Source organism: Echeneis naucrates, chromosome 22 (genome assembly GCF_900963305.1).
Source record: "Echeneis naucrates chromosome 22, fEcheNa1.1, whole genome shotgun sequence".
Classification (NCBI taxonomy): Eukaryota; Metazoa; Chordata; class Actinopteri; order Carangiformes; family Echeneidae; genus Echeneis; species Echeneis naucrates.
In genome coordinates this window covers 1,793,542-1,806,571 of record NC_042532.1, presented here as the reverse complement: position 1 = coordinate 1,806,571, position 13,030 = coordinate 1,793,542, and positions in this window count along the sequence as shown.

Below are 13,030 nucleotides of genomic sequence, written 5' to 3'. Positions count from 1 at the left end.
GTAATGTTTATATATTATAATATATAATGTTTATATATATTTCAGAATCTACCATCACTGAAAATACAAAACAAAAACCCGCAAAATGACCTCAAACTAGTCCTAATCAAAAGCACAAATTATATTCACACAAAGCAAGAAGTCCCTTTTCAAGTGTTTTTTTATGTAAGATAAAAAATTCCTGCATAATATTGCAACAGCACAACAGGCACACTTAAAAAGTGACACAGGATTAAAGTCAATAAAAATCAACAAATAAAGTAATGAAAAGGGGGGAAAGGCACAGGGGTGTAAAAATTTAGTCAGCAGTAACAGGGAAAAAAGTTCTCATAATTTTCCAAGAACTTATTACGCATTACTTATTTTTATTTTATTTCACTGAACAGCAGCAAAATACTGAGGAGCAACTAATTTCTACAGGAGTAGAGGACTGTGCTGAAACAATGAAGCACAGTGATTCAGATGGATAGGATTGAATTAAACTAATGAATTCCATCATAAAACAAAAAGTTGTGAACTGGAAAATTGATTCAAAATTCATTTCCCCCTTCTGAACATCCTGTTATTAATTGCCACAACATCAGTTATCACCTGTTTTAGAGAAGATCATCTCATTTAAGAGACATCCTTATTCTTCTTTAGCTTTGAAGAGCTTTGGCAATATCATTTCTGGAATAAAAAGGTTAAGTCAACAGTGATTGTACTTGTTCTTCTTCCACAGGACTACACAGCTATATTATTTAAAAAAAAACTATTAAAACGCATCACAGTCAAATTTTCTTTCCATGAAAATGCCATTCACTTACCACAAATACTCCCCAGACCATTAAATGGGGATTAATCTGCCACTGGAAATTGTCCACAACAAATTCAAACCTGACTAATCAGAGATCTATTAAACTACCGAGCCTGCACTGCATTCTTGTCTCCAGTACTCCAGGAATAACTGGACAGGTTTTCAGAACAAATAAAAATGTAGCAGATTCCACGGAACCACTCAGAGAAATCAAATCCAGCAGAGTTGGATGGTGGGCTTGTGGTGTGGAGGCTGAGGCCTGTATTACAGGCTGGATTTCAGCTTTGTAAGGTAACTTCAGGGTTAACCCTGGGTTTCTAATCTCACGGATACAGTTTACTTTCTATATGTGTATGTTGCCATAACGCATAACCTGACCCGGAGCAGGTTAACCGTTTAACGCTGAAGATTCCTTTTGTCCCCTTGGACTTCTTACTTATTTTAACCATAAAAGGGCCAGAAAATGTCCTGTGAGTAAATGCTTTTGCCCATTTTTCCGGAACATTTAGAACCCTATCTGGCAGTTTACAGAATGTTGATATAGTGTATTAACAGTTAATAACAAAGTAGCAGAGTTTCCAACTCCCAGCAACGGTGTGAGTGGAATTTTCATAATGATCCTATATTGGCTGTCAAGTCCAATTTCTCAGCTTTTGAAACTGCTGCTTGGTGTAAAAAGGTTAAGTTCGGGATTAGGAGCTAAGCAGGTGTGTTAGACTGCCTACTGACCAATAAATTCTCCTGGAAAAGGGCCTACCCATTGCTCGACAAGCCAATTGATGTTGGAGCTAGAATCGTAACAGAAGCTCTTGAGAGAGAAAATTTTGTGACAAAGTTAACTTGTTTGATTTTCTTCATGAGGTAAGCAGTCATGCTCACAAGTCCGCTTTGCTAAACTGGGGTTACAACTGAAATAGTGAGTTTAAAATTGTCGAGTGATTACAAAAATTTTCAACATAAATGAATGGGTCACACATACAGTAATTCTTGTTGACGTGGTGAGGATTTAAAAATGTTGCCAGCAGTGTTTGTGACTTCTGGCAGCTTCAACTGTGTTACTCTTTGCCTGAATTATTGATTTATAGTCTTCATGTTTTCTTAATCTTGTAGTTTGATCCTTCATTGTGAAATATGCAGCTCAGGTTACTGGTTCACAGGGACGTCACTAGGATTGAGAGATAGGGGGGGGCTACAATGCGTTTTCACTTGCAATAATTGAAAATACCAACATTACTGATATTGTGTTGAAATATAGGGAGGGAATATAGGGAGACTTAGAAATATTTTAAGGTAGCTGAAGCCCCCCTAAAACACACATAACAACGCCCCTGTTGGTTCAAAAGCAGGCAGTTGTGTGTGTGTGTATGCATGTGTGGACGTGTGCATGTTTGTGTGTGTGTGTGTGTGTGTGTGTGTGTGACGGGCTGCAGGATTTCTGGGCTGACCTCAACACAGTCTGCCTTGCTGCTGTCTAATGTAACGTGACAAGGATGTGTCCACTTTCGTAAATAATAGAAAAAGTCCGGCAGCGCCATCTCTGTGTTTACATGGCAATTAGGTGTCGCCTCCTTTTGCCTTGATGTTAATTAAAATGTAATGTGTTTTCATCTGTTTTGCTCATCTGTGTGACTGCCACACAAATCATCAAACAGAAAGTTATGACCTGAGAGAGACTGCGGTGTGTTTGTGTGTGTGTCAGCCCAACTAATTTCTTGTTTGAATATATTTGTTTCACTTTTGACCTCTGAATTTATTTGATTTGCACATACATTTCTAATAATTAGTCCCTTGATTTGTTGTATACTGTGTTATATTGCCTCTTTCTTTTCCACGTCTTCCTGATTTCAAAATAGATAGATAAATACGTTTTAACAAAGTAGCCATCCAACCATGCATGGCATCCTGTTGACTTTATATTTTGGTGCTCCACAGAAACCCAGACTGTTTTAAAGTGGATTACTTGAGCCTGATAAAATCTATCAGGCACTACCCATGCATTTGCACATTGCCCAAACAGTGAGATAGAATTCCTTTAAAACCACAGCCCAAAATCAGAGATGCCGATCCATGCCTTTACTTGACGTCGCTGTTATTCACGCACCTCAGATCTATTGCACCCTACATTTGATAATTTGTGGATTTTGTGGAGAACTTATATCGTGCCATAAAACAACACAGTCGCCAACAATTCTGTGCTGCCTGCACAAACAACAGGCAAGACGTTTACTCCTCATTGTGAAATTGAGCACAACTGCATTACCAGTTCTACTTTTCTTGGCCATGTTTGCAGCAACCTCACCAAGTCGATTGATTTGTGTGCAGCAGCCACGTCTACAACTGCTGTCAGCCTCCAAGAGCATCCAGAGGCCCTGAGTCATCTCATCTCCTGCCAGAGCCATATGTAAGCCTGAAAACTTTGCTAATGGAGGGTGGTTTCCAGAAACCTCTATCAAGATGTTATCCTCTTTACTGTATCTGTGCGGACGCAGTGATGTGGAACTCAGGAGGCACCGCAGCTGTAGAGGCAGGTGTTGGCCAACATGCAGGAAGCTGCCTCTTTGACTGGACATGCCACACTTTTCCTAAATCAGCTGCCGGAGAACATATGGGCCTTGCTGGTTGATGCTTTGCCGTGACTTGAGTAAGTCTGTGCTTGGACCGCTGTGATATGTTGTACGGTTGCATGATGACAAAGAGGCATCTGTAAGACTGGGGATGAACCAGCCTTGTTCTTGTTGCTGTTGCCCACCTTGGGATGTTGATGGTTTCACTTTGCACTTATGCCAATATCCAACAAACTGCATTTGGATTAATGTTAACTTTCCAAATTAGAATTAGTCTTAAATAAAGCAGAAAAGACACGGTCACTGTGTGTTTAAACTAAATTGCCAGAGTAAAGGTAAAGCTACATGTAATGTTATACCTTTTAGTTTTTACCTACATATATAAAGTCATTGTTGTTGCTGTAATAGCCTTAAATAGTGTATTATAGCAAAAAAGAAGATTGAAAAATTGAAACTTTGTTCAGAGAATATATGGGGTTCTCGCCCCGACCAGCCCCCTTGAAGAGCGATCAAACAGCGGAGACGGAAGAGCACCATGTTTGCTCACATCCTTGACTCCCAGCCAGCCTCTTTGCTACATGTCCTTTATCATCTCTCTGTGGGCTGATCTCTTTCCCCCTGCACTTTCCTATCTGATGAAGGCATAACATTACATAACATAATAGGTCAACAAAACACAGGGATATGACACAAGGGTGTAATGTTTTATTCTCAAGAAGCAGTTAAGTTGTTTTGATTATTCATGTTTGATGAAGTTAACCAGATTTTTTTATTGTAGCTATGACCATCTGATGTCAAGGAAGTAATTAGTTTAATCAAAATCATCATATTTTCCTAAACCTAAACCAAGCCATGATTGTAACAGTGGCAATTGAGCTAGGACTGCTTATTTCAGGACGGCTGGCATGTTTATTTTTTATAGCCCCAACAACTGATTCTTTGCATTAGACAAACAACCTTTTCAAGAAATAAGATAAAGCCTGAGTTGAAAGTGCTACTCCCCTGATGACAAAGCATACATCAGAATGTGCAGGTAGATTTATTAGGAGCAGCCAGTTGTGCAGTCCCCCACCCCCAAGTCATGTAATGAAGCGGATATACAAGGAGAGTGGTCAGAAAGGCCTGGGCTCGTTAATGACAGCCGATATCTCCAAGCTGGGTGAGGAGGAGTGGTTGAAATATTTGCTCAGGAGACTCGCCGGGGGTTTCAGTCTCACCACAAATCCATTTATATGTTTGCCTGCTGATTTATGGCCTTATTTTAACTGTCTTCTACATGCAAATGCGCAGCGACCGCTAAAGAAATATACATAATGTGATTCTCAGGGTCATCCCTCCAGCCTGTCAAGTCAAGGAGGTAGGTGGTGTGTAGAACTGGAAGTGGATGAGGAGGAGGAGGAGACGTTGGGGGTTGGGGGTTGGGGGTTGTGAGGTGGCCGTCCAGCCCGCTGACTCTCATCTGAATAAAAGCCCCCATTAGGCCTTGGCCAGATATTCATCATCTCACTCCTCGCCGCTATCATTATCCACACATATATATCCCCAGCAGCCATAAGGTGTGTCATCCGCTGCTACTGATGGCGAAGCACCAGAGGGACTGTAATGTAATTAAATCTGAAAATGTGCGACAGTTTCTATAAATGTATACTTATCCCAGCTTAGTGCGGCTAATAAGTAACTATTTGATTATCTCTATTTCTGTTCGGTATAATTAGGACTCTATCATGTCTAATTTAGAATCAAACTGATTAACTTAAATGTGTGATCCAGCCATTTCTCCTTGTCCAGCTACACACTGGAGGTCCTCGCTTCCTCCTGTCTTACACAGGAGATACTGATTTGAAAATGATTCCTGGGCAGGCAATTATGATCATATATCCTGACACATGAAGAGCAACTTTATTAAAGATATCTGTCATGGCGGCTCCTCTGTCTCCCTGTGTGGACATGACAAAGTGGATTCATCAATTAAAGCCCACCGATTGCATTAGGAAGGGTATTAGCTTGCCTTTACATTTTCTTTCACATTATTTCACACATTTTTCACACAATGGTGTATGTTAATGAGGCCACTCAGGCAGGACGACTGATGCCCTGCTGCTCAGGCGCACCCCCATCGGCTCTCTCTGCACAGGAGGAGTGGGCAGTTGCTGTTTAGCATGTCATTTAGACGTGTCTTACATAGATACAACATCAAACCTGATTAAAAACATTATATGTTTTTCATGCATCTGAGCAATGACACAATTACTTTTCCTTGTGGAACACTTTTGCCTTATAGGTTGATTCTCGATCTTCCCGCTCTTCTTGTCCATAAACCAGTTTAAATACAAGACAGAGAAAGTACCCTTACTTTCTCCTTGGCTGCACAAGGTTGCCAGTCCAACGCAAGGCCAACACACAGAGACAGACAACTACTCAAACTCACACTCAGACCTACGGACAATTTAGAGTCACCAATCAACTCAAACCAGAGTACCCAGTGGAAACCCCTACAGACACAGGGAGAACATACAACATCTAGAAAGGCCCACCTGTATTTAACAGTTATTAATTGGCTCTTTTTTTTTTACCTCAGAGAAAAATTCACAGGGTGCACTTGAGAGCATACTGTGATTGTGTGTGTGTAAACTGGGCTAACAGGCTAATGACAATATGTAATCAACCCTCACTGACTGATGGCTAAGGGCTGGTACTTGTTAGACACTCCGTGAAGTCAGAAGCAGAGAAAGGAAACACTCACAAATATTTTTTGATCTGTAGCTATCAGCAGTGCTTGAAGAGGAGAAAAAAACTGTCAGTGCTTGCCTATACATTGGCTGAACTAGGCAAAAACATTGTTAAATTCTACCTTTCAATCAAAGACCCCACGATATCATGGTGAATAATATTCATATTTTTTTCTTAAAGGACCATTTGGCAAATTATAATTTCATTCTATACTAAAATATAGGTGCAATGGGTTGAGGAATAATTGCAACAACTAGTTGAATCTATGATAGACTGTGATAGAATTTGCTGGTGGGGTTTCTTCTATCTCCACCAAGAGTAATTCACCAAAAGTATCTTCTGTTGTTTTCAGAGGACTGAACTATGGCTCCTCAAAGTATTCAATCATATTAATCCAACCATAATCTGGCTTTTAAAATGCATGTAAAAATCTTAATCTGACTGAAATGTAATTTCTCTTAATTGTACTAGCATACCTGGATAACGTAATTTATAGTCAGGTAACTCCAGCATGTATACACCCCATCAGAGTGAAGTCGGATTTTGTGCTCTGCACAGGCTTGACTATTTTTTTACCAGGGTTGCCACTCAGAAGTAGAAGAAGGCAATGTACTGAGTACAGCTACATAAAGAGCCATTGTAGATGTGTGTGATTAACATGCATGTTATAGATGGAATAACATGCCTCACCAGAATTAAACTAAATTCAGTGGCAAAGAAATATTCAGCAGTTGAGTGCAGTAACTTACATAATAATGTATTAATGATTTAACTCAATTGTTGTAGTTAACTGAGAGCTCCAGCATAGCGTTGCTGAGTGCTCTTGCTCCCTTTCCTCAACAGTGATGGGCAATACCACACTTCTAAGATTCGATACGATACAGATTACTTTTTGCATAAATTATTTGATACCGATTACCGATACCAATTACTGCGTATTTCTTATAAACAATTTTTTTCTCAATCAAAATATTAATACCCTTAAAAACAAATTGTGTCAAATACTGGAAATGTTAAGGGTTTCCCGCCTGTAAATTATGGACTGAAATAAAACTGTCACTGCTACCACACAGAGGCATTTCTGCATGATGCTGATGTGACAACGCTGGTACATGTCTGCTGAAAGATCAGTGTCCAGCTTGGTCACCTCATCCTCTAAGTGAAGATACTGAGAGACACAAACTTGTTTCCATGAGAAAGAGATCTAGAGAGAGATCTAGATGGGATTTTCCCATTCATGGTTTACATTCAGGATACATCTCAAGACATGCTAATTTTTATCTGACCACACAATGTTCACAGAATTTCCATGTGTGTGTTTATCACCAAGATTAGAAGAAAAGCATTAGATCTGCATTAAGTCGAGATAATATGAATATTCTGTTTGTTTATGTTGTTTGGAATAATTATCTTTGTCTTTGTTTCTAGTCAAAATGTCTCATTACTAGTCAAAACTAATATTTTTTCCACTTAAAAAAATACTTCAAGCTAATGTTCACATCTGTCCATGGAGCATTTTTTTTTTTTTTTTTTTTGCTTGTAATAAGGAAATGAAACTTTCTACAAGGACAGATTTGACTAGAAATTCTTGGTAAGATGTTGAGTTTTTGCAGCATACATACATATACACACATACGTTTTTGACCATGAGACGACTGTTTGAATCAGGTCTTCATTCTTGCTGTTGTGATTTGGTCGTGTTGTGAGTTAGCCCACCTCACTGCTCAATAAACAACTGAACTTAACTTTTTTGCCTGCAAATCTGTTTGATTGAGTTTTATTGATCAGTAAGATAACACTGACCTGGCACGAAGTTGGTTCAATTTACTAAAAAGCTGTAGTTGCACTAATTCCTTTCATTTTGCTGTAGCTTAGCTTGCTACATTTCTGAGTGTAATAGCTTTGATATAGTCAAGCTTCATTTAATGTTAGAGTAACTATTAGCTAAGCTCACTACACTTTCCACATTGCTTGCCCATTGCTTGGTTATAGATGGAATAACATGCCTCACCAGAATTAAGCTATATTCAGTAGCAAAGCAATATCTAGCAGTTGAGTGCAGTAACTTGCATGAATTCATATGTTTTATGTTGATAATTAAATCTAGCTCAATCGTTGTAGTTACCTGAGGGCTCTACCACATAGCGCTGTTGAGCTACAGAAAGGGACACCTCGCTCGCACCTCTCAGTCATTACAGAAGTACAAGCTGTCTTTCTTATTATATTCCCCTTTTCAGGTATGAGTCCCTCAGACGCAAATTTATCTAACACACCTGTGAACATAAACTATTGATAAGTGCTCTGGGAAGTATTTGTTTTGCGACATATCTACATATTTTGAAGTAATGAAGTTAAATGTGTCAGCTAACGGTGCGAATGCTAATTCTAACCACTCTGATAATGAAGTGACTGTTATGTGCTGAGAGAAAAACCATACGTCTGGCACCTTAGTTTGTCTGTCTGCCGGTGTCTGTGATTAACTTTATTTACCTCTGCTGTTTATGTTAAAAGTTAATAGCTTGCGTACCAGAACAATAGAAACGAGCTGACTTAATTCTTTCATATTCATATTTTCATCATTGTGAATTTTAGTATGTGGTGATTTGAATAATTCTCATTTTATTACAGGCATTCAGTTGGAAATATTAATGCGGGTGCTCGTGTTAAGTAAGAATATATACATATATATATATTCAAGATGCTGTTTTACGTTTCCTGTGGTAATTTGGTACAGTTTATGAACGTGTGTACTGTAAACCTGTAGGAGAAATAGTGATGTGTACCAGCATTTGTATTCTGTATGTGGGTATTTTGTGTTCTCAGTCACTTAAGGCATGACCAGAGGAAAGCTTTTGTCTGTGAATCTTTTTTATAATGTTCCCCTTTTCAGGCCTTTAACATGTACAATATGTACGAAATGTACAAAGCTATACCACTATCAATCTCCTCATACAGTACACAATCTTTTGTTGATATACCACCAACTAGTTTCTCTATGATGTAAAAAGGTCACCAGGAAGTGGCTCAATTCCCACCAGGAGTGGAAAGGGATACAGCATCATCTGTCAAGTCAGACTTTCCACATTCACTCAATCAATTTTCTCCTTATCCTGTATTCGTAAAATGACAGTTTCATGACTAATAAAGTTGAGCAATGGCTGTAATTTGGCAAACCCTGTATGTGTAAAAATGTTGACTGGCTACTGGCTGATCGTTGGTGTTTGGTTGTGAGCAGTACAGGTGGCTGGCTCTTTGTTCCTGAAAGACTGTATCAGTGTAGTTTCCTCAAAAGCGTCAGAACTTTGACTGTAGTAGTAACAGTTACAGTTACTAATGGTGTCCCTTCCGGTTAAACACTGAATTTCAATACTAAAATTCTCTGTATACGTGGCCAGAAAATCTGAAATAATCAAATCCGATCAGACCAAAATCTTTAATAATCAGTGATCATTTCCAAAGTGCAAAGACAGGTTATTCTGCCCATCAGTTATGACGGCCATGTTTGACTTCATGACCCTTGTCATGATCTGGTTTCCCTGACTATTCCACAGGGAAAATACTCATGAGCTGAGGGCCAGCTTTTGTAAACCAGCTGGCTGCCATTTCACATTTGAGGTGAGCCATTGTCACAAAAGTGTTTTTCAGAGCTTCCACAGGAAGAACTTTTAGTTCAGGATTTGGATTTAGGCTTCTAAGGAGATCCAAAAATTTATTGTCTTTATTCCTCACATCATAACAACATAAATTCCAGGCAAAGTCAAAATACCTGTGGAGAACAGCCCATCATTGTCCAAAACCCTATCATCACTTTGTCATTATTCACTCAATCTTAAACTCTTAGACATGACAACACTGTTGCAATTAAGACAAACGGACAAACAAAAAAGCTCAGCTTATCTCTATTATCTAGAGGATTTGAACACACTGCATGGTGCATATTTTAACTTGTAACTCATTTGACTGACAATTGACAAATAATTATGTTGTTTAAGAGGCATGCGCATTAGGACTGCACAGTGTACGAAAATAAATAAATAAAAACTATATTGTTTTGATGTTGACAGAAATTGCAACTTTGACTTTTGGTGCAATTGAGTGGAAAAAGCTAGGGTTAGGGTTAGTAAATAAGAAAATATTTTGTAGCTGACTGTACAGGCATAATTGACCACAGTTAGTCATGGCTGTATGTTCTGGGCATCAACTCATTCTGTTCTCTTCTGTTTTCTTTTGTCAGAGACAAGGGTTTGTTTTTTTTGTTTTTTTTAGCTTCAAATTCTCTGGCCTTTGGTTTCAGTTTTAAAAAAGGTATATTGTCTCTCATCTTTTGTAAACAAACTAAGTAATTGTCCTCCTTCCTTGTTGCTTGGTGGTTCTACACTCGTGACCCTGATGTTGACGTTGTTGTGAAACAGAAAGAGCATAATCATTTTCTTGCAATGATGTTTTCATAAATTTTTGAAGCATCAGTGCATCAGTGGATATGTGAACTAAGCTCATGTAATTAACCCTCACAGACTGGTCACTGAGAGCTTACATTTGTTTGACACAATGTAAAGCTTTGACAAATGTGAAGATGAAAAGGACCTGCACATTTTTGGATTTGCGACTGTCAGCAGGAATGACAACAGCTATAGATCACCTACAAAATAAGTCGTTCATTATGCCATTTAGCTCCTACGGTGAAACGGTATTTTCATATTTCATATTATTGATAAATAATAAAGAAATCCATCCATCTTCTACCGCTTTTCTGTTTCCGGGTTGCGAGGGTGCTTGAGCTAATCCCAGCCAACGTTGCGGGCGGTATACTCAGGTCGTCAGTCCATCACAGGGCCAACACACAAAGACAAACGGGGATAAACAGCCACTCGTGCCTGCATTCAGACCTAGGAACAATTTAGAGTCACCAGTTAACCCAAACATGCATGTCTTTGGACGGTGGGAGGAAGCCCACGCAGACACAGGGAGAGCATGCAAACCACGCATGGAAAGGACCCAGGAAAGGAAATCGATCATGTGACCGTCTTTTTATGGGGCAACAGCACCAAGCACTACGTCACCGTGCTGCCAATAAAGAAATCAATCATTTTAAACACTAAAACACCCATATGGCACAGTTAGTACTTCTTACTCTAATCATGGGTTCTTTTAATTCCTTGACCATATTAGTTCAGTAATAAATCCCAATAACAAGAAACATATTTTCACTTTTCATACAAAAATATTGTATGTAGTGTTGCTTAGAAGCATTCTTACATTTGATCATTTATTCACTCATCTTTTACAACTTATCCATTTACAGGTCACAGGGGGTGCTGAAGGCCAACCAAGCTCACACAACAGGTTAAACAGTTTTCCTGATTTCATTGCAAAATGTGTAGCTTGAATATTATATGTCAGTAGTTTTACTTTAATCCAATCTTTAATGAATGAATATTATTTTACCTGTGTTGATAAGTACACATTAATTTCTCCATCCATAGCTTTATCCACCCGTGTCAACTGAGTCGGCAATGGCTCATTTAAATATCGAATCTCACAGCAAATCTCTGTTTTTAGACCATTCCCTTTTTCCCTTTGAGAAATTAACCATTCTATTCACTGCATAAATTTTCAGGTTTCGCCTGTGCGACACTCGGAGGTGATGAATTTTTTATAGCAAAAAACGGTCTAATAATTGTTGAACAGATGTAAGTGTTGGAGAGTGAGCTCCATCAGAGCTCATAAAATGGAATTAGCATGTTAACCCTGGCTATGCCTGGGAATGGAGAAGGAGGGGTGTCAGTGATGTGGAGAGAAAGCATAGGGGGATACTGACTGAAATGGACTGGCAGGCATGCAGAGCAGCCATGGGAGCCTGGAACTGGAATAGGATCTATATGATATCCCATAAGCAGCGGACATAAATGTTCATGTATCTATGTATGATAGTATTCCTCCTTTTCTTCATGCATGTAATGGTCTCAGTGTAGTGTATTGCTCAGGAGATTCATGACTGGAGTTTGGAGAATGGAAACCCTTTACCTGAAATATGTCCAATCACTAATGGCAAGGAATGGTATAAAAACAAACAAACAAACAAAAAAACAACAGTACTGTAATACTCATTCTCTCTGCTGATGTGTACAATTCAAGATAGGATAAAAAGCATTTTTTCAAACTGATATGTGTCCTCTGGTAAATGGTAAATGCCAGCTCCTCTAATGACCTCTGAAATCTGTTCAAGTGAAGTAAGGCCCTGGGCTAGGAGTAGAGTCAAAATGGTGCCAGCAGTACAGCACTAAGACTTCAAATAGGCTCTTTACAGTGACAATGTCGTTGTCTAACGGTCAATACAACTTAACACAGCCCTGCAAGTTGTATGCTACCATTTCGTTTGAAATAATTTATGCAATTTTTCAGCAGCTTAGTTTAGTACATTGGTATGCTAATTGGCAGTTGTTCATTCATCATACATTCATCTTCTACTGCTTATCCATTTCTGGGTTGCATGGGATGTTTGAGCCAATCCCAGGTAACATTGGGTCAGGGCAGGGTACACCCTGTGAGCCCTGTTCGGCGGCGTACACATTGAACAGGTCACCAGTCCATCGCAACATACAGAAACAGAGAGAGACGGACAACCGCTCACACGGACACTCAGACCTACACACATTTTAGAGTCACCTATTAACCTATATATGTATGTCTTTGGATGGTGGGAGAAAACTGGAGGACCTGGAGGAAACCCACAGAAGTAGAGTTTTTGTTTAAACCCAGCTACTACTACTCAGAAACTAACTGGAACTGGCAGATTCCTACAGTCATACATTAAAATCCTGAGGCACAAAACCCAATACAACACAGTAAATACTATCAACTTTGATCAGTGTGATCAAAGTTCAGCCCAGACCCTGGGAACTTCACTCTGCTTCACCCTCATGTAGAGACGTAGCATGAG